The following is a 27,252-nucleotide window of genomic DNA, read 5'->3' as shown; positions in this document are numbered from 1 at the left end:
TTTGGTTCCGACCAGTAACATGTAATTAACTTTAATGCAACATGGACCTCTTTTCTCCTGTGGTAACACCTTTCATAGATAATGTGTGTGGGGGAGGGGCTTACTTTTCCAATCCTATGTAGATGCTGAAATATAATTCTAAAAGACCCATTTTCCTAAAGTCCTCTCAAGACTTCTGAGTTTGCTGTTATCATATGCAACTATACATAATAAATGTTGTAGTGTTTCTAAATGACATTCTATAGACTGGATGTGATAGGCATAAGAGACACGATATAAACTCTTAAATAGACTGTTTTTCCCTGAAAAGGTGTTTGAGAACGCTGACGGAAGTGATGCTCTCTAATGCACATTGAGAAAAGTCTGGAGCCTGGTTTGCTATTTTTTAAAGGGCTGGCCTAGTTCACCCAAGATTCAGTAATCCTGTTGTCAGGGTGTTGAACTTCACATTCTTTGCAAAGTGTTTTTTGCGTGTGTTACTGTGTTGTTTTTCTCTCATTTACAAAATCTATTTAATCCTGATTTTGAGAGGATTGTGAGGATCGGATATCCAGTGCTGTTGTAAGAAAGCAACTCTCTTCAGCACTGTGGGTCTGTCCTGACATCTGTAAGTGCTTTAATATCTTCCAGCCGATGGCATGTTGCCCCCCTTCTTTCAGATAACCTCTAGGAGGTGTGAAATGACTAAGATAGTTACTCTGCTATCCATGGTGAGGACTATATTACATCTTTTCAATGGCTCATGTTGTTTTCTTGATAAGGGCTAATTAAGTCCTTTAGCATTGGGCCCTTCTGGATAGTCTTTGCCTTTCTAGCTGGATCAGAGTTTTGTTACTATTTCATTCAAACCTTTGTCCTGCATATTGTGGCCCCACTGGTTATTCAGCAGGAACTATACAGATTCTTAAAACCAGATTTGGAAAAAAGGGAATGGTTGCTGGTATACAGAAGAAAAATCATTTCAGGCTGCTCTCAGATTACATATTTCATAGTCAAAGAAAATGAGAGAGATTTTGAACCCAATATTACCCTGCCGGCTTACTAAGAGTCATCTCTGCTTTTAACTCGTTGCCAGTAATTCTTTGTGACCCTATTTTTGCAGGCCCTATTAGTTGGTTTGTGTTATCACTGCTGGCTCTGCACCATCAATGAAGCTACCATATTCTTCCCAGATTGGTATTGGCATCAAACACTAATTATTAAAGTGATAGGGGGGTGTGGGTGTTGATTTAAACAGCCAATTGATATTTTCTGTTCCATTCAAAACATATTGGAGAATGTTTTGCAAAGAAAACAGCAACAAAATGAATAGGGAACAATATTATTGATATTTTAAGACAACAACAAGCAAAAACAATATAATTGGCATAAATAATTATTTGTATCCCTATGGTGGTTCTCATACCATCAAAGATTGCTGGTAATTTGAACTATGAGAGTTTATCATAGAAAACTTTTTCTGAGTAACCTTGATATTTCTAGCTAAATAATAGTAAATAGATGTCAATGTAAACTTGAATATGTTGGGAATTAAAAGTTGTAACAACTAAATGTCTTAATGAAGTCTTAATTAGTTTCCTCTGTTTTCTCATTGTTGATTATTTGACATTGTACTAGTTTATCAGCATGAATAATAACTTGTTGTGTAACTGGTTCATTTATGAATGACTTAACAGTTCTGAATTGATTTGGATTGAATTTAGCTTAAATTATGTCCAGATACAACTAAATACAGAATCTCAGTGGACAGAAGCAAATGTACCTTTCTACTTCCACACACATCATGCACTTTCTATGATGAAGTTAATTGGTAATTTACTAAGCCTGGCAAGGAGGACTGAATGTTCAGGTTTATTTTTAACCCACCCATAGCATTTCTTAAAGATAGCAGGCAAATATTATTTGCCAGGTGCAGTGAATGTCAGAGTCATTATTGTAACTCTTAATACTTCAAAATTGATATGAAAATTGTTATATTTCCAAAAATAGAAAATATATAAACAACCATGAAGAGCCCTAGCCTATTAATATCTTTGCAGTTTTCTAATTATTTAAATTATTTGTGTAGTATATATGTTCATGTGGAGGAAAATAGGAGAGTCCATTTATACGTATGTCTCTACACTAGAAATTATTGAGTTAGGATCAAAGACCCAATTAGAACTCAACGAGTTAAAAAATGTGAGCTACTTACTGCATTTTCATCAGCTACGCATTTATGAATTGACACATGAAACAATATCTTCTGTGCCACATCTCCCTTTGCAGTGCAGTCAACTCTTCTGTTGTCTTGCATTCTCTAAATGCAGTGCTTCCTAAATTTGGTTCTCTTTCCAATTGATTTTTCTTTGCACAAAGAACAGTTGTTATTGCTTCCTTCTTATCTTTATTGTACTAGTTGGGAAATGTTGGCTTAGACTTGAATTCCAAATAACAGCAGAAGGGAGATGACACTTTTAAATTTAACTTTTGTAATAAATAAGATTATTCTCATTTTTTCCCTTAAAAGTGATGTAATGAGAGAGTTTGAGGCAGTAGAGAAGAATTTTGAGTGAAAAATCCATCTGAGTTAAGTCACATTTAGTTAATTTTATGAGAGAGAAAATATATTAAACTTTTTAACCTTGTGATTTTGTCCTAGTGGTATAATCAGTATAAGGAACTATAAAAGAGAAGGTTGAATGCAATACTCCTATGATGGAAATGTAACAAACAGAAGGAATTTCCAGTATTCCACCTCCCACCATTTACTTTCTCTGAAAAACTATTGTTGCAGGTTTGTAAGTTTATCCCTTCATCCTGTAAGAGCCCCTGCATACCCCGGTTACCCTGATTTCTGGTTTTGAATTATAGACTGGAGCACAGTAGTTTATGGGAGCCTACAGCCTACCCATGTAGTTCCTGAGTGCACACTGCAGGGCAAGAAAAAAGGGAAACGTCCTTGTTTTTCTGTGGTGAACGCTGGTGCTATAGCATTGCTCTCACATCTACTCCAGCAATGCACCTCTAACAGGCAGGGTAATGGCCTGTGCTAGATTTGTTGCTAGCCATTGAGCAGTGCAGTCCAGCCTCTTGCCCCACCTTGCAGTCCAGTGCCAGCTCAAGTGCTCCTTAAGTTGACATTATGGCCTGAGAAGATCACCTGGGTCTTTCTCTTCCTCACCCTTCTAAACAGAACCTCAGCTAATGTGACAGGTATTGTTAGTAGAGTCAACTTGTTTCAGTCCCTCGGCTGCGAATTCGGCTTCAGAACCCGGGCTTCTCGATCAAAACTTCCGTTTCAGAATATTGATACTGGTGTTGTGTGCATGCTGCATACAGAGCAACATCCCCTGACTGCATGTGAGATGCGCCTGCTCCATAGTGTCAAGAGCTTCCAAGTAGCTCTGTTCTGAGCCTCAATCTTGGAAGTTGGTTCTGTTTTCCAAACTAAGACGAGCAGCCAGGTCCATCCCTGGGGCAGCTGGTATTGGGTGCCTGGCCTCTGCCTGGGAGGGGGCCAGAGGTCACTCAAGACCACCACCCTGTGCTCCAGACGCTGATGGAGTATCCCCTGGGGCACTCCAGAACCCACCCCACTATTATTCACTACTATTTACTCTGGTTCCCTTAACAGTTTATAAGCTTATAAACTTTTTAACTTGTTGAGATTATAGTCTTCCACTGAAAGATGTTGGAGTGAGGTAGGGAGAAGAAGTCTGAGATGCTTCCACCAACTTCTGCCATAGTGGTTTCAGCCCTAGAACCTTGCATATGTGAGGCTCTAAGCACTTCCAGACTAGCCCTAGGGGCTCCCATCCTTCTGCAGCTCTTGGACAGCATTTCCCCTTCTGCTGTTTGTAGCTGTCTCTAAGAAGTCCTACTAACAGGGATTCCACAGGTGATGTGAAGCTCCGTTGAGAACTTAATACAGATCCATGTGGTAACAGAACATTCATCCAGATTCCCTGCCGAGTGGATATGAAGCACAGAATGGCTCGATGTAGAGCATCTGCCCTCACATGGGTCCCTGGGCTTGCCGAGGGCTCTCAGTATGGCCTGGGACGCAGCTGTAGTCCTCTGGAGGTTAGCGCACAATCATTCTTTTCATTTGCTGGCACATCTCATTGTCATGAGTGTTACGTTTGCAGATAGAAGCAGGGATTGATAGTGTAGATTCTTGTTGTCTGTGTTCAGTTTATAATACAGTTTTCTTCCTCCTGAGTCGTATGTATCTCTGATGCAATTCCTAATATAGAAAGTGTAGTTTTATCAGGAAGTTTTCTCTCAGAAGGAGTCATTATTAAATCCTGTCATGAACACGTGTGGTTTTGAAATTATCTTGCTTCTTACTTTGTTTCATTAGCATGTTCCCAGTGATTTTAGTTACACATTGTACCTCTTGTGAATAAAACTGAAAAAAAATGTTTTGTAATGTTAGGATGCACATAAATGCACAGTTGAGATGACTTGGTCAGTTAAATCTGATTTACTGAGTATATATTGTGTAGCCTATAGGACTTTTTACATACTAGCTGGTTTGCATATTGGGCAATAGTAGGAAACTGGAGTAATATATCAAGAACAAATGTCGTGTTTATGAAGCTGTTGCACCACTCAGTGATTCTGCCTATACAGTTTTGGCTCTTAAAAATGTCTTTTGGGAGAAACAGCATCCCTTTTTTACAGGAACAATGTGGTGTTCAATGGAAATCACCCTTTAGAGAAGTAAATCTCATACAAGAGAGAAGGAAGTTTTAAAGGGGGATTACCAGGAGGGTGGGATTATGGTTTTGTTTGTGTTTTGTACAGCATTTCACACAATCTGGTGCTAGTTCATGTGTGTGGTTCCTAGGTGCTACCGTAATACAAGAAGTAATAATACATAGAAATTAATATATTTTTGTTTGAGAAGGTGTTAAAGCAGCAATATGTTAGCAGGAAACAACGAAAATATTAGTGATTCTATAGCTGTCCCTTGTTCAAAATCTTGTCTTGCCATCAATATCTATTAATCCATAGCCATAGGATCTAAGTAGGACAAAAGTATAAAAAGAAAAAACAATAGATTATGTAGCTCAGAGCAAAGTGTCAAATAACAAATGAGCCAAAAGTTCAGCAGAGTGTTGGAATATGTTTATGAGCATACTAAAATGTGCACGTTACAGACTGGTGCATGATTCTTCCTAAACAGGCTCTGCATCTCACACCTACTTTATGTACTACATGGTACTGCTGTTGCCATGGTGAGTTGGTTTTTTTAAGCAATTGAATGGAAGAGCAAATAGTTGTTGCGAACTCCCTCTAATTGCTCCCCTACCAATTGACTGCCTACACAGCCATCTTTTGGATAGGTTTTTTTTTTTTTCAAATATACCATTTTACTGTATGCCTTGAATATGGTGTACGTCCTTCTCTTTACACCAGATTCTTCTGGGGGTCTGGGCTCCTTTGAGTGTATCAGATTGTTCGTCCACATATGGAAAAAGCAATGAAAAGAGGTTATCACTGTTTATACCACATGTGTACAAACGCTTCATTAAAAAGAGCAGTCATACTGTAGGGAAAAATCGGAATAAAGAGATCATGTAAACAAAAGCACTTGATTTTTTTCTATCAATCTTGCACGCTCTCGTGTGAAGTTACTGCTGATTTTTGGACATTTAATAGGAACTTTCTCCCACTCAGTACTTTTTTCCTGCTCAATTTCTATATTGCACTCCCAGTCCACAGATTGTTTAAGCAATCTGTTGCTATCTCACTGATTGCAGTGCCCTAAATTCAGCATCATGACTTCACTGCCAAGTAGGAGGAAGCAAAGATGGATTAGGAGAGAGTTGGAATCCTACGTGCTATACAAGGATATAAGATGAATTAGATTCCTGTGTACTCTAGGAATGAAATTTCTGCTATTTCCCCTAGTGTGAAGATTATTGAATGACACTTGTAGTCTTTTACGGCACTGCTTGCATAAGTTAATTTTTAAGCCGCCTGTGGTTCTTTTTAAGTTTATAACATTTAATTAAAATATTATTAATGCAAACAAATTAACCCAAGAGTTGAAATCACTACTAGGAATAGCTTCTCTGAATCTAGGGAAAACTATTTTTTAATTTCTGGGGGTTTTTTTGTTTTGGTTTTTTGCTTTCATGTCAGTAACTGGTACTGGGTATTTTCTAGCAAGACATCTGTTTGTCAGAGTATCCTGTCTTTGCCTTTGCTATGTTTAAATTCATAAACATAAATATTTTTTCTCACAAGTACTTACTCTACTACAGTTGTAACCTATAATTAATATAAGTGATGTCGATATCCATATAAATTAATGGTGTTGAGGAAAGGTGTATTTTAGACTCTTCTTTTATAGAATTGTTTATTATCTTTTGAATGAAATAACTTTTTTGTTTCCAAAATATTAGGTGACAAATATTTATTTGCAGCCCTCAATTGTATTTGAGAAGAACAATGTCAAAAAAAATGTTCAAAAAAGAGCAACAAACTAAGCTACTTTGCAAGAAAAGATTAACAGAGCAAAATATTACTGTTGGTTTAAATAATAACTAATGGGGGACATAACACTCTACAGCTATTCTAATCTATAATCCTGGAGAGAATTATTTAGTTTGGTACATGGGGCTATAGATAGAAAGGTGGGGATGGAAATAAGAAGGAAATGTTTGTGGAAAATGTTTGTGAGATGTACTAGTAGGTAGAAGGATGGCAGGTGCCTGATTTAGACCAGACAGGGCACTAGTTAATCCATTCTGTCTGGAATTGCCTTCCACTTGGGAGGTGGATTGCAAGATCCAGCAGAGCTTTTTCATCTCTGACTTTGAGACAATTAGAGATGCCATCTAAGGAGTACTGGATCTTTCGAAAAAGGTGTGGGGTTTTTTTGAAGAACCATGTCTAGACGGCACTTTCACTTTTGAAAAACCCTTTTTCGAAAAATCGCTCAGATGCCATTATGCAAATGAAGCACAGGATATTTAAATCCCCACTTCATTCGCACTTTCGATTTGTCTAATTTACATCCCTCTTTCGACAGAAGGATGTAGTTTAGACATACCCAAAAACAACAAAAGAAATTCTCTCAATTTTTTGGAGAAAACTTGCACACTCAGGGAGTGAATTGTTACACGGGCAACTAGTGGATAACAGGTGTTGAGACTAATTGAAAAAAATGCTGGCAGTTATCCTGCTACTTAAGCTAGTAAATCAGACCTCAATATCAGGTAAATTGATTGAAATAATAATTACAACTGGAATTATAATATAGACAGATAAAAAAATGAGGGCAAACCTGTACAGTTTCTGCAGAAGAAAAGTGGACCATGATTCTTTAATGCTTGCAATGTATTAGAAAAAGAGCCCAAAAAGCAACTGAAGTGTTAGGGTTTGTACAGAATAGGATAGAAAGTAATGATGGAAAGTGTGATGTTACATAAAAGGTGCAGCCTCATCTGGAGTACCGCATTGAGTTCTGGCCATCTTAGCTCAGAAAAGATAGCAGAAATAAAGGAGGTTCAGAGGCAGGCAACAATGGTTTTAGTGGAATGGAAATTCTATATGGAAGAAGACTGTAGAGGGACTTAGTTCAGAGAAAAAGTCATACAAGTGCATAAAAGAATGAATGGTATAAAGATGATAGATTGGGCACATCTATTCATCTGTGCTTATAATACAAAAACAAGGGGGCGTTCAATTGAATTGAAGGGCAACAGTTAAAGGAATTATTTTTTACATACATCAATAAATAACTTGTTGAATTTGTTGTCTTCACTGAATAAGTGAATCTAAGAGGTTAGTAGGATTAAAGAGAAGATGAGACATTTACATGGATAATGAGCTCACTCACTGTTTCCATGACCAAGGCTGGACCAGAGGCTGCCGGATGGAGTCACAGCTCACCTCAGAATCACATTGTGATGTTTTGATCCTGCACCATGACTCAGCAATAGTTCTGTTCACACACTCATCCTCTCCACACGTCCTTAAGGAAGAGAGGCCTGTCTGCTTGGGTTGTCACATGGTGCTCATTCCCAGGGTTTTAAATTCTCCTGGAGATGGAGGGACGTTGAAGAGACTCCCTTAGCCTTCTCTCTTCCAGTTTGGCTTGGCTTTTATATGCGGGTGAAGATTCCCGGCACAATTTTTCTGCCATTTCTTTTAAATATCAGTGTGGACATTGTACTAGTGAAATGTAAACTATGGCTTATCACTGCAATGTTGACTAGGCAAAATTGGACGTAATGCAGAATTTTTAGGTTTACAAGTTTCTGTTTTGGGGAGCATGTCAGTGTAAACTGGAGAGAGGTCTGTTAGCTGCATTGTTCTTTAAAAAGAATTACATTAGTGTGGTAAAACATCAGATGAAAAGGTTCCCTCTTTTCTTATCTTCTAATTTAATTCACTGTTTTCTGTTCCTTTCATTCCATGATGAGTAGCTTTTGGCAATGACAGAAATTCTATTGTGACTGAAATATGCATTTTGTAAGTCATAACTGCACTTGGTATTTAAATAAACTGTGTATGTACAGTGTATGAGATTTATGCAGAACACAGCTGGAGGTATTCTGCTCAGAATTCCTATGGCTTAAAATGTCTCTTTCAAGTTTGAAAATGTGTTATGAAGTAGACACCATTATGGTAATTGGAAGTTCGACTTCTCTGTCTTGCTCTATTATTATTTTTTGAATACAATTAACACATCACACACACTTCACCTGGTCTCTCCTCGTTTACCTCTGACACTTCCTTGATATTTATTTAGATGCATGTGGTGTCTCCACTTTGAACTCAATTGTTGGTATATTCAATAGATTTTTTGAATAAACATTTTTCTCCATTAAAGATATACAATTAGCTTGCAGTGTTAGAAAAATGTACATATTGATGTCAATTTAAGTCTTTTTACTTATTTGTTAGAAGATCATGGCATAAATTGTATAACAATTGTGGAGAAAACTATTATTACTTCCAAATCAAAATACCTGCTGTGAAATTTCAGAAGCCACTCATTTTATTATAGTTCTCAGGAGGGAACAGTTCATAGAAGATCTGCAATAAACTGTATGGAAAAAACTTTATGGATGTCAACTAAATTTAAAAAGCATGAATAATGCATTTAATTTGAAGTGGTTGTATTTTCTGTAAGGTAGCATGAACAAGAAACACAAAACTCAGTGGCATGTTTGAATTAAACTTTATTGTCAGTTACAGCCACCATGATATTCTTGTCATTTCAGAAAATGAAAAAGCAAAGTTCGTTGTTTTCTTAAAAACTAAAAACCTTCATTTTACTGAACTGGACATAAAGGCAATGTTTTTTCTTTAGTTTCTTTACCGTCTGTTTGCAGAGAGACTGGAAGAGGGTAGCAATTAGTAACATCCTCCACAAAGCAACCTGGAATTGTAGGGACTAATTTAGATTTAATTATTTTGAAAGACAGATTCTGTCATTCCATGGTGTTACTGAAGTTCATTCCCAGACACTGTAGCATGAAAAAATCATGGTTCAACTGCAGTTCCTGAACTAGAAACTTCACTATGGAAATCAGTGCTGGAAATGGAAATTTTATATTTGAGCATTAAGAATGCTAAGGCTCTGGAATTGAATGAAACTCATCCAAAATTCTATTTAAGTCTGATCCTAGCTCTAAAGATAAGAGAGAAATACCACTTTCTAAATTGTTCAGGAAACAAAGTGTAGATTAAAATATTGTCTTGAGTGAGCATTATAGAAAGGTTTATTTTGTTCCGTTTAAGAAATATGTCACTGAATTGTGATGTGCTTCAGTCTCTCCCTTATATTTACAGCACTGGTTATTGTGCACATGGAGATGATCATAGTCTGAGGGATTTCTGATATAAAGTTGAGTACAAAAGACATGTGCGTGTGGCACTAGGAAGGATTCAGATAGCAGAGTGGCCACCATCTCCATTGTCCCGCTGTTTTATCTTCTCTAGCTTGCCTGGTAGGGGGTGAGCAGGGACCGTGTAGTGTGGTGTACACTGAAAATGAAACCTACATCACAGTAACGCCAAAGAAAAAACAGCTTTTTCAGTTGCGGGAGCTAGGTCCCTGCTCACCTTGTGATATCTTTCAGACTTGTATTTCTAATTTTCCAAACTTGCATTTCAAACAATTCATATGCAAAAATCTTTGGAAAATTGGTTTTTAAATGAAATCATTGTGTAATAAGCTGTTTCAAGTATCAGTTCAGCTATAATGCTTAGGGCTGATAAACAAAGCTTCTGAAGCCGAGTGGCTCTTTAGCTAACCCCAATTAAAATACAGATTTCATTGCTCTCTGTCCTGACAGAGGGGAACATATTGTTGCCTTTAAGGGAGTTTGGTTTAGTTAATGAAAGAATTTATTTCACTCTTCTCCCCCCCCCCCCCCCACCCAAATACGGTTCCTAATTAAATAAGATTCAATGTATTGTTTCTGCTGGGCACATTTTAACTCCTTAAATGCTGCTTTGTGTTCAAAAAGTCAAACTTGAGTCAATAAAAATGTTCACTAATTTTGGTACACTTGTTTAGGAGGTTTATATATTGGGAGAATGAACGTATCACACCTTGTATATAAAATCACAATGTCAATGACACATTCATACAGCTTCAGAGGGGTAGCCGAGTTAGTCTGTACAGGATAAACTTAAAAAACAACAAATATTCTGGTAGCACTTTAAAGACTAACAAAACATGTAGATAGTGGTATGAGCTTTTGGAAGTGGGCTGTGCCCACAAAAGCTCATGATACCATCTGTATGTTTTGTTAATCTTTAAAGTGCTACCAGACTCTTTGTTGGTTTTTACATTCATACAGCTCAGTTAATGGAGTATAAAAAGTGAACATCTATTAAAACCCAGTGAGTAACATGAGTGGACATTAATGCTAAGTGGGATCCCTGAAGAATTTATAGATTAAAATTATATACAGTACAGCAGCATAGGTGTGTTTAGGTCTGAGCAAGGGTGACTAGGTATCAGCTTTGTGAATTGTGTTCATGGCTAGCTAATTGAACATGTGGCTAGATTCTCCTGAATCCCTTGTCCTGGGCTTTACAGACGCTATGAGCAGGTTACTTGACCAATCTCTGATTGTTTCCCCATTTGGAAAATGAGTCCGATAAAGTTGCATTGAGACCATATCCCCCGTAAAAGATTTTGACGCCCCTGAAACTCAAGAGGTACCTAAGTATAAAGTACTTAAAATACTTTACCTGTTTACTTCCATATATACAGTATGGCCATATGCTGATTATCTTTGCTTGTAGATTACTCTGAATTCTGTCTGTTTGCATAGTTCTGTTGGTATTAGTATAGAAAAGGTGGCCAGTGTAAATGGTGATGTTCCTGGGGCTGGAGGAAAAGCTAGAGTCTGATTTAAAGTAAAAGCTGGATTCAATCTGTATCTTAAGTGAGATGATGACTTTTTTCCCTTTTGTCTGTCCTTCCACACGCTTACCCTTTCTTGTATTCAGCTTGCTCTCCTTAACCCAGGCTAAGCTGTGGACTTACGGAGACTCTTGGGTTGGAATCAGTGTTCCCTGTATGCTGAGCGCTTGGGTGGCTGTCCAGGAAAGATTCAGGTGCCGCCCAGCTGATTGGCAAAGTGCCCACAGCTGACCACAGCCAGCAGCATGTGTTCCTACTGGTGGTGTACATCCATGCTTTCCTTGGTGCGCATAACAATTTATTCTGTACATAGATGGAAAATCTTTGCGGGAACATTGATTGGTATGATCTAATTTCTCTAGCTGCATACCCACAGGAATGTGGAAAAACTGTAGCAGCTCAGACCCCATTATTCAAGTGCAAAGAGGAAGGCTGCTATTATTTATCACCAGGGGGTCCATCCTGCTTATACTTATGCTGTCATGGCAAAATGTAATGGTTTTCTATACATCCGTTTTCAGCAACTGGATTCACGCCCTTATACGTTTTCCCCTGCTGAATTGTCACCTCCACTTTGGTCCCGGGTGCAAGGTTCCTTGGTCTGGGTGGGCTCCAGCACTATCTTTCCTTGACCTCTCTGGCATGTTTCCAGGGCACCGATTTTCTGTTACCCCTTCACAGTACTGAGACCTTATGGCCCAGATGCTCCCATATGGCTTTAGCAGTAGTGCTGCCCCCAACCAGGATCCCTAGTAGCTTAAGGACTCCTTTTCTCAGGCGCCTGCATTGTGGGCACTCTGTTTTACCATCTCTCTCTCCATGGCCATGTGATGACTGAAGCTCAAAGGCTTTGCAGCAATTTCTGAAACAATTAGTTTTTACTTTAGTCAGCCCAAAAAATATACAACGAGTCCAGTGGCATCTTGAAGACTAACATTGTTGGTCTTTCAGTTGCCATAGGAGGTCTTGGTTTTGCTGAAACAGACTAACACAGCTACCTCTGAAAGACACATGCAGCTCTAAACAAAATAATAAAAAGCCTGCCGACAACTTTCCAGCCTCTGCTTCCTCGCCACTCTTTAGTGTTTGGGATCTGGCCAGAGTCCTCCCACAAGAGGTTCAGGTGCCACCCAGCTGATTAACAGAGCGCCAGCAGCATGTGTTTCCACTGGTGATGCACATCCACACATGCCTTGGTGCACATCATAAAATGTATTCTTTATATGGAGGGGAAAAAGTAGAGAGAACATTGCTCACACCCACACCTTGACCTTTTATTTCCTCTCCTGGGGAGGCTCCGCTGTATCAAACTTTCTCCTCTTGTAGACAGATGTGGTCAGAGTGGATTCCTTAGGCATCAGCTATCCTATTGTCTGAAGGTGCTTCTTTTGAAGGGGAAACTATTTAGCGTAACAACTCTTCGCTGTCCCTGACCTGATAGAGACATAATCCCAGCCCTGATGCCTGTGGCTGACTCCACATCTCCTGAGGAAGTCGGTGATACAGCAAATCGATAAAATCGAACAGAATTAAAGTACTAAACAGATTCCCCAAGCCACTGAATCAGTGATTTCAGAGGCTGGCATGCCTAGATTATGAACTCCACAAAGTCTCTGTCCAATTGGCCATTTGTGGCATCTCGGATCCACACCAGATGCTTGTTTCCCAGAGTTACTGGTGCAGTCGTATTTATGTTCACAGGCTATGTCACTTTTTACAGCGAACAGTTACCTTTATCTATAGCTACGCGATGCGCATTTCCAGGATAAGACCATGAAAAACAGAACTGTACTTGTTCCCAGTGGGCCCTTTGGTGTCTTTAAAGTCATGCATAGGTTTCCCAAAGTCAGGCCTTATGCAGTAGCAAATGAAGTACAAAATGGGCCGAATAGATATTAGCAGGCAAACATCTCTCTCTTCCTTGATAAAAACATGTTCCCTCATGAAAATATGAATTTTTAAATAAGTCTGACCTGATAGCCTCAGTATTTGATTCCCTCTGGCTTGTTGTATGGGGATAGTCAAAAGGACCTATAGTCATCTCAGTGCATAAGAGAGAATTATTAAGTAACTCACCACACACACAGGGCGCTTCTCTGATTTACTGTTAAGCTTTGTTCAGATTGTCACCTGGAGCAGATGGGGTAACTTGCCCCTACGGCACCTGTAAATTGCCAAGTGGCTTAACTTTGAGAGAGAAAATTTAGCTGATCAACCTGTATGTTTGCTGCTCCTCCTTTATGGGTTGCTTCTCAAGTCCAGATATGTGGCATCTTCACAGAAGCTGACATACAAGCTTTTTTTACTCTTAGTTCAGATATCTATTGAATTATAATAAACCTTTAAAACAACATAGAAATAAATATGGTATCTTTTTATTTTGTCAACTTTAAAATCTGTAGATTTCTGTGTGTACATTAGTTGTGCTTACCATTCAGTGGAAATCAAAGATACGTTAGATCATTATGTTCTGTGAAGCTATCATTTCAGGGGTAGAAATCTGCATAACGAGAATATTTTTCTTAAACAGAGAAGCTTAATGATGAAAATGGAAACAATTTGTACGGATTACAGAAGTGATTAGTCTGTCTTCCTTCAGGATTCATCTGTGCTTGTATAGGTAAAGTCCAGCCTGTGTAGGTCTACTAATCATCTACTGCACATCCTCCAAGGAGGAGAATATAGATAGTAAATGGCAGCTTTTGTTCTAGAGATGCTCCCCTCTTGTGTGTATCAGAGATATTTTATAATATAATGAGTGCCACTTTGTCACTGTAAAGTATTAGAATGTTGTCATTTAACACATTAAAATGAGTTCTGCTTCTTGAAATAAACTCATATGAAGTAAATTTTACTCTCAGGTGGATAATTAGGATACCACTATTTTAGTGACATCATTCATTCTATCCCATAACAATAACTGGGATAATAATTAAATGCATATGCCTAGCATAGTTTAGAAAGCAGCTAATTTAAAAATTGCTTGATATGATAACTGAAAATATATCCTTATGTTAGAGTTCTTTGGATAAAAGTAAATGACATTTTCTATTTATATAAATGGTTTACTATCACATAAGCATTTAAACTTTCAATAAAGAAGTAGCTTTGATGTACATTTTTTGCCTTAAAATGCTGACTACAAGATAGAGATGACCCATAATGGCAAGAAGAATTTTTTATTTATAATCAAAAGAAGAAAAGCATACATTTACCATCTGATGGAATGGCTTAATGGTTATAAGCTTCAGGTTTGGAATATGTTAGACCTTATATTAAATCCATCAAACTCAGACTTGCGTCCTTACATGTTGTATTAATTGAATTCACAGCACTTTACTAGGCATTGGTCTTGGATGTAATATTAAGCACAGAAATCTTACATGCTATGAATGGGCATTAAATGTCCTGTGGTTCTTACCATAAGGGTAGAAGTTTGTCCCGGTGTCTTTGGCTTGATCGAGCTGTTGTGATACAGCACGTGCTTTTTGACTGTTACCTTGCATCCTAATCGCTGTTGAGCAGGGCGTTATGTGTAAGTGTTGGGTGATATTTGGGGTTCTTTTGGACTCGCTGGTGGCATGCAAGATGTAATAGAAAGTTCTTTGACTTGGGTAATGGAGCTGGGGTATAAAACTAGTTAAAATCAAGGAGAAAATGTTTATTAGTATTTGATCAATCATATAATTGTAGAAAGTGTATTGTAGAAGTCCGATAATTTCTTATCAAAATACAATATTAATAACAATATTAATGAGAGAGTTCCTAGACATTTATATTAGCCATGTGCTTGGATTTTATTTTGTTCAGTGATTGTAGGTAGTTCATTGTAACTAATCATGAGAGACTCTTCCAGAAATACTAAAATATTGTAAGTTGTTGCCAAACAAATTGTGAAGAAAAGTAGTTAAGTATCATATCTAGCCAGAGTTCTATATGTCATAACTATGCCTTCAAGGTACATATGCCATCTATAGTATTGTCATAACTGATTGTCTCAAGCCTAATTAAATTTCATCGCAACCCTGAAATAACCACTGACATGAAAATTCTTCAAAATCTACTACATTCACAGAATATTTCTGCTTCATGTTTTTCTTGCTTCTGGCTTTTAGTCCAGTGCAACTTCTGTTTTGTGCAAAATTCTTTGGTAATTAATGGGAAAATGAATCTTACAATTAAGCAAGAACTTTGAGGCCTTCACAGAACCAGTTCTTAATACTAAATGCCAGTTTGTGAAAACAAGAGATTAAGGCTTGAATTTTATTGCTGTGAGGTTGGGGCTTGGGGGAGACCAAATCCTAAAATGTCCCTCTAGGAACATTTAAATGCTAACGTATTTTCCTGATTTGCTTTTTTAAAAGAAAGTAAAGTTTTAATGCATCCACTGGTATAGGAATGACATTTTACAGGTGTCTAATTTTTATAAGTGAAAATCCTTTCTGCAAACGTGCAGTAACAGCCTAACATTTTCATATTATGTTTTCACCTCCAACAATTGATTTTGATTGCAAATGTGAAGCCCAGCATTTACTTTGACATCCTAGAATCTGAACAGTCATTTTATGTGTTAAAAATCAAAATAACACAGGAACTTCAATCCTTTCTGTATGAAGTCCTGTAATATTAATTGGTTGTCAGATCCTGAAGAAATAATGGATTAATGCGCTTGATCGTAATGCTGTGTTCAGAAGCTGAAGTTTGATGCCGATGTCCCCAGCCTCTCTCTTTAATGCAATTACAGCTATGCATTCAGGACATTTGAGTGGATTGCATTTCATTAATTTGATTTGAGCAGACAATACTAAGCTGCTGTTGGGCCCTCGCTGACAACTAATTACTAGAATGAAGCGCATAGATGGCTATAGAACAATGGGGAACTTCATGGGAACATTAAAACAATAGAACATTATTGCTAAACACTGGGATTGCTACTATCTATAGTTTTTAGAGACCTACAGAACACGTCTGAGTTTGTACAGTGGTGGTGATGATGCACGGGGCATATGAAAATAAAATTGTTGCCTTGATTAGAGGAGCAAATATTTAAGCTTACCCCTTTATCAGAATTCAGACTGAGTACTTATTTTCCTATTGATCGGCCTACCTATTACTCATCACAGACCCAGTTTTATATCTCTCCTGCACAGAACAGGTGCTCTCTCACTTTTCAGGTGGTAGCTTATGTAGAGTAGGAACCATGAATTATCAAATGGAAAGTTTTAATATATTATGCAAAGAAAAGATTCAGTGAATGTGTCACAGAAGCCTTCCTGCTGTTTCTCTTGATTCATTTTGTGTGGTGTCTGTGTCCCACCTTTGGGGTTTAGCAGCTAGAAGGAAGTGGCAGAACAGATCATGAAAGAAGAAATAGACTCGAACACTGAGCAGGCGACATTCTTCGGGCCCCTCACCATATCAGACTGTTTCTGGGACCATGAAGTCGCTAGACTGATTTCCTGTTTAAGAAACTGTTCTACCCCTTATCTGCTTGTGGAAATTTGACAGAATAATTCTAATATGAATTTTTCCTGACTCTTGTGCATGTAACACTGTAGGTGACTTTGGAGCCTAGAAATAGTAGAGTCCTCCATGGGACAACTTCTTTAGTTTCTTTGAAAAATATTTTCAGGCCATATTAAAGTTGTAAGCAGTGAAACGTGCCTGTAATGCCATTGTAGCTTACTGATGCCCTTCGCTCCCATCTAATCATAAGCACATGTATGGTGCTCAGCATTCTAGGATCTCAGTTTGAGGTGGACTTGAGTTATTTAAGATCTTTGTTAAGGAACAAACATTTTTACACTCGTGGGTTCTTCATGGTTATCATGTACAGGCTCAACCAAATCTGGGACTCTCTAGTCCAGCAACATCTGTGGTCCGGCAAGGCCACAGATGTTGCTGGACCAAAGAGTCCCAGGAGCGGGAGCCAGCCTGGAGAATTTAGGGTCTGTAGGCAAGGGAACCCCGGCGTCAGCAGGGCCGGGTGACATCGGGGAGCATCTGCTCCGGCCGGGACTCCTGGTGCCAGTGGGGTCACATGGGTGGACAGCCCCTAGCAGCGGGACCAGTGGTGGCTGGAGACTCCTGGAGATCTCCCTGCAGTAGGGCAGGGATGGCCAGGCAGTCCTGACGGGGAAACCCTTGATAGTAGCAGGACCAGACAATGGCCTGGGAGCTGCAGCCTAAGCAAGAGGGGCCTATTGTCCTCGGCCGGGGAACCCTGGGAAACCCCCAGTGGCAGCAGGGCCTGTGGTGGCTGGACGGCCCGAGGCTCAAGAACCCCAAGGACCCCCAGAGGTAGCAGGGTTGGCAGCGGCCAGGCAGCCCCAGCCAGGAACCCCCAGAGACAGCAGGGCTGGCAGTGGCCAGGCAGCCCTGACTGGGGAACCCCTGGGAATCCCCGTCACAGTGGGTGGGCAACAGGGGAGCACTGATCTACCCCGGACCAGCAAAATCCCTAGTCCAGAACAACTCAGGTCCTAAGGCTGCCGGACCAGGAAGTAGTTCTGAAATTTTACTTGGTGTCTATTACTCTCTGCATGAGATGTATCTGTCTGGAAGCTGCTGGCGATTTGTGTGCCTGTCGCCCAAGTCCCAGATTTGGTTGTAGCATGTGGGAGGATAGACCAAATGTCCAGACACACTAGGAACTCTGAAAAGTGGGCTAAAAATGTGAAGGACATAGTCTGATCTTAGCATCAGGAAATGGCTGAAAGTGTGTGTTAAAGTCATTGTAAGTAACTGAACAGTGAGTTTTAAGGGATCTGACAGTTTTAAGTGGGGCTGGGTGACTGGGAGACCTGGAATGCCCCCTATTCCAGAATAGCAAGTGACCTGTTAGTTGGTTCTTAGAGCATGTACCTTCCATTTCTGATATTTAAGATATTTAAGAGCAGGTTGGATAGACATCTATCAGGGATGGTCTAGACCAGGGGTTCCCAAACTGGGGGAGCGTGCCCCCCTAGGGGTGTGTGAAGAAATTCCAGGGAGGGGTGCTCAGCAACCCATGCACCCCTTCCCCCCACCGTCAGTTCTTCCCCCAAGTTTTGCTGCTATTTTTGTTTTTTGGCCCCAGTCACCAGTCAGTTCCTTTTTTTTCTTCCCCTTCCCCCTCCCCCCAACAAGTTTTGCTGCTATGGGTGGTGGGGAGAAGAGGAGAGTGTGAGGGTTTCTCAGAAATCAAAAAGGGGGCGTGATACCGAAAAGTTTGGGAACCACTGGGTCCTGCCATGAGGTCCATTCCAGATCTAGTGTTCTGTGATTCTATCCTCTTCTCACAACCATGTGGTGTAATATGCCTCAAGTGTTTAATCTGAGTGTTGTGGTAAAAACCAAAGATTAAAAAATAGAATTCTTATAAAAATTATGAACAGGCTCCAGGATATCTCAGAGAAGGCATTCACATATCAGAAAGTAACTGATGATTGAACGGGCCAGTCCATTATGTGTGAGTTGTTCAGTTCTGAAAGAGAGTTGTGATGTTCCCTCATCACTTGATTTTTTTTTTTCTGGCCAAGTTGGGTATGAATTGTATGCATTAGCTGTTTACTTAGAGCTTTTAGTATGTTTTCCTCCTTTTCTGTATCAAAAGAAGAGATACATACAGATGTCACCTTATAGTACACAATGCATACAAACAATGAGGGTGAATTAAGGTTGGTATAAGCAATTGCCAAACTTTTGAATGCTTCACTTCGTGTTCTTAACATTGTTGGTGTGATTGTTTTTGTGCAAACAGTATGGGAGCTGATACACCTGTGGGATAGGTACCAAAACATCTGGTTAGAATGGCAGCATGGAAACAGTTTAAAAAAAATTCAGCCATCTGCAAGCTATTCCATGTGCTAGTAAAATAATAGCAATAGTAGAATAGTCCACATTTGTTAAATAATAGCCTAAGAGTGTCTTCTGAAGGCTCTGTTTTGATAGCAGAAAGGATAAAAAAAAAAAAAAAAAAAGCTACAGAAGCCTTCCAACAAAGAGACTGTTCTGTCTGATTGACTTAACAATTCTTGATCAGATTCTCAGATCATTTGCTATCCTTGTAACTTGTTTTACAAAATGAGCTCCAGGATGAGGTCTGTCATCATGTATTCTCTGTCCATGGAAATGATGTCCTTTTTCTTATTCCGAATTAGATTAATACAATGAAATCTGTATTTTACATATTTATTAACAAGATTCTCCTCCCAGTGGTATTGTAACCATCTTCACTGCTTTTTTTTTTAACTGAAAGAAGGCAAAAAGGTTGAAGTCTCATTGTGATCACTGAAAATTTACATGTTTTTTTCTGAGCAGGTTTCTGAAGAAACCATTGCTGAGTTAGTTTATTTGCTAAGTGGAAACCTACCCCAGAGTGGATTAAATTATTTTTTGTATTGTGCCTTTCACTTTCCCAAACACAATTCTAATGACCCAGTATTTAAATATCAAGTTATTAATTCCATTCATGTTATCTTTAGGGTTTAGATGCCCAGTTAAAGGGGTTTGGGTGTTTAACTCCTTTAGACTCATTTGAAAACCCTTTGGGTAAGTGTAAACCAGCCACGTGTGTTGGTTTTTTCCTAAAAACAATGTTGGTTTTTTTGGTGTTGTGAAAACTGTCAGTTGTCCTATGGACATAATCAAAAAGTACAAGCTTCATTAAATTCCCATAGATGTCTGACTTTTTTGAACAACACTATACAGATAAAAGTGAGCAGACAAATGGTGGAATTTTCCACTGGAAAGCCTATAGTTTATGCAATCAGACGTGGGAAATTGTATTCCAGATTTTATTTTTGTGTTATTCCTACACGTACACAATATGTCCAAGGCTGTTGCTATTTATATCTGTACTTGCATATTCATGTAAGATCACTCCTCTAAGCACTATCTGTGTTGGTGCCTTTTTGTGAACAGTTTCTTCAGTTGCGGAGTGTCAGAACATTTTTAACTCTTTTCTAAAGGATACCTGGCTTTGTGCATTACCTGAGAGAAAGGGGTCTTTGCTTGCAGTGCAACTTTTCCAGGGGCCGTAAGAGCTGTCAGTTTTTATACAAATGCTTTCAGTTACAATCCCCTTTTTTCACTTTTTTATATTTAAATAGAACTCTATTTGGAGCTCCTTCAGCACCCATTTATCCATCTTAAAAAAAAAACCCTAGTTTTTCTAGATGGCAGTACTTCCTTGGGTGTCAAAATGGTTCAACTTCTAGGTCTACTAAAGGGGTCAGGTCTCTCTACATATTATTGTTCAGAATCGAATATGTGATCTACTTATAACGCTGTGTTCTGTTTCTGGCATACAGAGGGTTAAGGGAATTTTCAACTTCACCAAAAACTATGTGGTAAGGTACTCAGGTGTTGGAAGTGTTCTCAGCAGCATCAGTCACCTAGGATCATGATCATCTGCTGTTCTGAGGTAGAGATTACAGAGCTTAATGATTAGCTACTATAAGCAGCAGCTGATGCCAGACTCTACCCCCTTTACACCTAATTAGCCTCATTAATGAGCTCTTCTGCTCTCCATAGAGAGGGCTTCCTCTTTGGAATAGGAGGCAAAAATACTTCGCCCAGGTAGATGTGCTGAAACCTTTAATTATTGCCCACACCTGCAAAGCCATGTGACTGACAGTGATGTTGCTTAGCTGAAATTGTGCTTGTTTACAGTGACCATGCAAGAAGATATTAACTCTTTAAATACCTGAGAGTTCTTTTTAAAGTCATGTAAAATGAATTGCATAAAGCATAAAACTAGACACCCAACGATCCTATGCTTAAAACCCCATGTCGATAGATGTATGTCTGACCTACTTGAAATGTGTAGCCGTCAGAGTCCCTGAAACTATCGTATATTGGATGTCTTATTACATAGGTTTAGAATTCTCTGGACTTGTGTTTTCTTCTACAAATAAGCAACTTTTAGATTTAGAGCAGCGTGCTTTTGAAGCACTAAAATATGCATTGTACAAGTATGACAAATCAGGGAAACAAAATATCTTCAGTCAGTTCCTGAACCTGCCAATGAATAGACTCAGCAAATGAAGAAATGTCTTCATGTAATTTTTTACACCAGCAAATATAAGTATCTATTTACATTCTACATATATAAAGACTATTGGAAGCTGAATATTTGATTGAATGTGTTTTCCTAACAGCTGTATTCTGTTTATAGAGAAACAAGCTGTTCATTCATTAAATGGAATTTTAATAAAAATTAAATCACTTTGGGAAATTTCCTTTGCTGTCAGATAAGACACACAGCAGCAAACTTGTGCACATTCATGCTGCATACTCAGCAAAGACTGTGGTTTGTATACAAATGCTACAAAGCCCCACAGGAGTCTAGTGCTTTCTAACTACATGGTAACAAATCCTGACTAGAAAGGATAATGTTAAAAAAAATGTAAAATGGGCTATCTGATGAATTAGTTAGGACTTAAACTCTAGATTAAATCAATGGAATTTTGTTTCCCTTGACTTCAGTAGGTTTTGGAATAAATCTCTGTTCCTTTAAACTTAAAAAAACAAAAGTGTGATCTTTGAGTGTAGATGTGTAACTCTTTCTATGGATGGATGTCCCAAGGTATTTATTAACATGACCACATAGGATGTTGTTTTATATGTAATTCCAAAGGATGCTGTAGCTGCATTGCTGAGTCCATCAATCTAATCACTCGAAGCAAGTCTCATCACTCATGCTTTGTCCACCAGTAAACGTTTTTCATGGTAACCAGCGCTCCTGAGTCTTCTGCTAGAAGTGTCCATCTTGCTAGAAAACAACTATTGTGACATCAGCTGTGTAGGAAAGCATCTGTATTTTTTTACGTTAGACAGTGTGGTCCAATTGAAACCTGCGCTTTGCTCCCAGCTCTGACACAGTCCATCAATGGGTCCTCGAACTTCTCGGTAGCTGCTTGTGCATTATTTCACCTGATCTTATTTGGTGTGTAATTGATTATTTAAGTGCTCAGAGTAAGGCTGAGAGTAACATTGTCCCAGCTGTCAGGCTCCAATCTAAACAGAAAATAGCGTCCAGAAAGCTAAATTAAAAGTATATTAATCATGCAGAGCACTCAGAAGTTAGGAAATGCAAGAATTAAGTGTTGCCAATGCGACCTTAATTCAGGTCTCTTGTGCGCATACATGAGGAAATCTTTACTTACATGATTCCATAATTCCACTGTCTGCTTCATTCACTGAATGGCTAGTTAGTATTTCTTTTTATTCTCATTCAGTGTGACCTCAGGCCTTATTTAATGCACTGCATCCAAACCCTGCCCTGAATATAGAAGTACTAATTTCTTCCCCTTTTTTTTTTTTTTTTTTGCTATAATCTCACCATTATATCTAAATGATTCATACACATTAATGACTTCATCTTCTTACAGCATCTGTGAGATAAGGTGGTATTTCTTATCTTCATTTTATATAAGTATGGAACTGAGGCAGACACAGAGAAATTAAATTCAAATGTGCCTACTAATTCTGTGTGCCCAGTTTGAGATGCCTAGAGACTTGCCATGTTCAAAATACTGCTCCAGTCATCTTCAGTTGCATCTGTGAGCACTGAGATCTTATACAGATCTGTCCCTACAGGTCCATGTTGGGTACCAGAAAATGAAGAACAGAATTTAATGACTAGTAGTGAAATGTTACATTAAGAGACTTGTCCAATCTCACATAGGATCTCTGTGGCAGAGGCGGGTATTGAATCCATTGCTGCCAAGTGTCGTTCTCCTTAACTATGAGACTGTCCTTTCTTTTCCTGCAGTTCTCTGCCTCAGTCACTTGATTCTCTCAACTCCTGTGCCAGACAGCAAGGAGAAGCAGTTGTAGGATAAGTCCTGCTTAGCCCCAGAAACCCTAGATAAGACCATGCTCATTGCAGACAGAATTCTTCCAAGAATTTAACTGTTGAACTCATAACAAGTCTCTGCAGAACTTGTGTAAACTGAAACTTTATTTTTGGCTGGAAGTGGTGTGTGTGTGGGGGGGGGGGGGGTGTTTTTTTTTGTTTTTTTTTTAAGTGTGAGAGTTTGGGCAAACTCGAGCACATTTTCATGGCAAAAGGTTTGTTCCTGCCAAATTTCAAGCCTGCTGTGAGTTGCTCAGGGAAATGGTTATAATGTCTTTTTTAATATCAGTAACACTTACTTTACTCTAACCTTGATCTTAGGGAAGGCTGAACCAATATAGCGGAAATATTTTTTTGAATCAGTCTGATGCAGATATTGGGTGTGGAAAATTTCAGCTCAAACAGTTTGGCAAAATTATAAGCAACTGTAAATAGCATCTTACAATGTCTACTGATGTTAACAGTTTCACCTATATTAAAAAATTGCTGTCATGCTTCGAAGTAACAGTTTATAATACCTAAAATACGTGGTCTTGTCGAATCTGCTACTTCCTTCTTTGGCTCTGTGTTTGTGTTTAGAGAGGAGGTTGGTATTTCTTCATATAATGCTGGATAGTTCATATAATTTCTTCATATAATAAGATAGTTCATCTGTTTTTTCTCAGTTTACTTAGCCCTGTACAATCATCGCGAAACTTTCTGTTGCTGGATATATCCCATCTATTCCCACATTTCTTGCCTATAGGAGATACTCTATCCTGTGTTGCAAAGAGCTCCTGTGTAAAGAAGACAGGAATGAGAAATGGAATGAAAACCCTCAAGAGAACGAGATTTGAAAAAACGTCCATTCAAAATACAATTTATTTCTTGCACTAGAATTACTAGCTATTAATGTTTGTAACCAGTGCAATGCACAAAATGTTTTTTTGCACATAGCCTTGCTGAGAATAGAGTAGCTGTTAGACTATTTTTTTTAATTTATCATGTTAAAATGAGTTTAACAAAACATGTTGAAAGTATCATGAGCTGCTTCTTTGAGTTGCCCCGTGGGTGCTCCACTCTAAGTGTCAGATCCCGTCCCAGCGCTGCGAATCGGATTGCTATCAGAGCTGTGGTCTGCCGGACCGCGCATGCGTGGCTGCCAGAGGCAGCGTTCACGCCTTTGATGTGTTGCACAACCCACTTCTTCAGATGACCCGAGTTTTGAGTTTAGGAAGTGCAGACAAATAGGTTTATTTATTTTGGGTCTGCACATCCTAAACTCAAAACTCCGCTCATCAGAAGAAGTGGGCTGTGCCCACAAAAGCTCATACCACCATCTACCTGTTTTGTTAGACGATAAAGTGCTACCAGATCATTTGTTGTTGTTTTTTTGTAATTTATCCTGGACAGACTAACTCGGCTACCCCCTGAAGCTTCATTTTAACATGGACTCCCTCTGCTCTTTAAAAACTTGTGTATATAAAGAAACCTTGCTCTAGTGCAGAACGGATTTGGTTTTGATATGGTAGTGATAATTGAACTGGAATCAGCTCTCACGAATGATACATAATCCTTCGCTACATGTGAGTCTCAGAAATTCACAGGCATTTGTTCATGAATGTACTTTGAATGGAATGCAAAAATAAAACATCAGACTGAGTAAAGTAGCAGGTATCTGAGGCACACTTCATGAATTGTTAGTGCTTCTACTGGTGCATGTGGAAGAGCTTAAAGTTTAGGCAGCTTTCTGATTGTATTCATGGCAGCGGTAGCCCTGGTTCACACTTGTGGTTCCAGGGCAGATGAGAACGACTTTACAAGATAAAAATGATCATTGAGGGCATGCAGGTCTGGAGGAGAGCAGAGTTGGCATTTTTTGGCCCTGCAAATAGCTGCCCATCTGCTCTCTGTCAGAACATGTTAGAAGTACAGCTGGATTCATGCCCCAGAGTTTCAGCTCTGTGCTGGTCATGTGGTTGTCTCCACGACAACTCAAGTTGCTGTGTAAACTGCTACACTCTGAGCCAGATGCTTCTCTGCACATGTGGTCTAATTAGATGGCATTTTTCCTTTCGCAGAAAAGCATAGAAACGTTGCACGGTTTCTATGCTGGCAATGTGTGCGGATGGTACAGTGGGAGTGGGGAGGAGTCATGTGGCCAGATTTTAAATAATTACGCTTCTGCATAGCTCCACTTCAGGGTTACAGTGAGCTCTGCAATAATGCAGAACAAATTCCCTTCATTTACTTCCGCATGGGTTAAGCACGAAGAGACCTTCTAGGAGTAAAGTAGGGGAAGAGAAATAGACTTCTGCCTTCAGACTGAATAGAGCTTTCTATGTGCAGGACCATTCCAGGAAAGAATGTAGTGACACTCGGAGGCATCTTCTTTTCCAGTGACTGTTTATACTGTTAGCGTGGAGTTGGGAAGACTCTGAGTCTCTCTGGTGGTTGAAGATAAGGAGGTAGCGGAGGAGAGATTGCAGAAGGTGACACGCAATCTTGGAGGAGATTGGAGGAGTCATCACTCTACAGGGAAGCCTGAGAAGAAAATCAGGCGGGATAGATAGGGTCTCCAGCTTTTGGATGTGACAAAAGCAAATGAACCCTATTTGTAAGGCAAGACCGAGAGCTTCAACTTAGTTCAAGCAAAGCAGGAGCTCTGTTAAAAGTGAATGGAAAGTCGAGATGTCAGGATGATTTTTTTTTTTTTTTTTTGCTATGGGAATATATTCCCTGTAGTCGGTAGCTTCGCGCTCTTGCCATTTTGCCAATGAATTCCAGTCTGACTAGCAGCGACACCTTCTTGCTTTCAGAGGCAGAATCTGACACTCTGCAGGGAAATAATGAGTGTCTGGACATTAGAAATGGAATAAGGCATTGCTCCTTCCGTTTTAAATGCAATGAATGCTATTTGGTATCCCTTTTCCACTTCCAAGGAAAAGTGTCTTGGGTCATTCTAGACTTGATCTCATGAGTCTCCTGTGAATTAACCAGAGATACGTATTATACATTTCTTCCATTCTGATAAGGATAATAAATGGGCAGTTGCCTGAGATCCAACACTGGTGAAATGATTGAGCATCTCCACACATCCTCGTGAAGGAATGCTGTCACGTAACTATTAACAGCCCACTGACTGACGCTGTTAGGTCACAGGATCACATGTGTATAAATACCTATTGTAAATATATTTTATTTCATTGACTGATTGGATTTCCCCAGAGATCATTACATAACTAGAACAGAAGAAATATGATTAACCCTTCCAGAGGACCCAATACAACCAACCTCAAAATAGGCTTCTCCCCTAAAACATTCTTCTTCTGGGGAATCACAATCCTGCTTCATTGTCAATTAGCCTCTAGAATTTTCAAATTCCTCCTTTGTGTCCTACTGAGAGTTCTTCACCCAATTAACAGGACAAGTAATATGAGGACAAATCAGGCTGCAATACAGGCTTTATAATAGACAATTATACTACCATGGATATAGAGAGGAGGTTCATCACTATTACATCCTTTTATTTTCACATATTAATAAAGTCATATGACGAGGTGTCCCTAGCTAGTGAAAATTAGAACACGTTCTTCGTTCCATTAGATTTATATTATTTGCGGGGAGGATTTTATTACTTGGTTAGGACAGAAGCGAATTGTCATGCGCTACGTTTACAGTTGAAGTTTCTCTCCTATCTTCCCAAGTTGTGTTTCTAACTAGCCATAGTTTTTGATCCCTGCTCCCTCGCCTTACACTGGTCGTATGTTATGATACTTCCAGCCTTCTTTTCAGCCAGTGTACTGCACAAGCTGGGTGATTCTTGTGTTGGGATCATCATGCGTAGAAGTTGGATCCTTAATTGAGGAAACTTATTCTGACTCAAATACGTACACTGTGTTGAAGAGCAGTTTGTGCAATAAGAAATGTCATTCCCTTATTTGTTTTTGAAATTTTAGCTCCAAAGAGCAAGTACTTTTACATCTCTTCCTATCCTCCTTCTCACCCTCCATAAGATGTACATGTTTTTCTTCTCTGGGTTTGG

At 39.1% G+C, this 27,252-nt stretch overlaps 1 protein-coding gene and 1 long non-coding RNA gene across 10 annotated transcripts in view; one reads left to right on the top strand and one right to left on the bottom strand.

The window, feature by feature from the left end:
- Nucleotides 1-7,876, bottom strand: part of LOC142819334 (uncharacterized) — a 106,007-nt gene extending 98,131 nt beyond the window's left edge. For all 3 annotated transcript variants that reach the window (XR_012897195.1, XR_012897193.1, XR_012897194.1), the window contains exon 1: nucleotides 7,838-7,876. This is a non-coding gene — a long non-coding RNA (uncharacterized LOC142819334). The remainder of the gene's footprint in view (nucleotides 1-7,837) is intronic.
- DENND1A (DENN domain containing 1A) overlaps nucleotides 1-27,252 on the top strand; it is a 361,801-nt gene that overhangs the window by 262,954 nt on the left and 71,595 nt on the right. The gene's annotated exons all lie outside the window — the stretch shown is intronic.

The sequence above is a fragment of the Pelodiscus sinensis genome, chromosome 22 (assembly GCF_049634645.1).
Source record: "Pelodiscus sinensis isolate JC-2024 chromosome 22, ASM4963464v1, whole genome shotgun sequence".
NCBI classification, from domain to species: Eukaryota; Metazoa; Chordata; order Testudines; family Trionychidae; genus Pelodiscus; species Pelodiscus sinensis.
The sequence above is the reverse complement of the archived record's forward strand: the minus strand, read 5'-3'. Positions and strand labels throughout refer to the sequence as shown.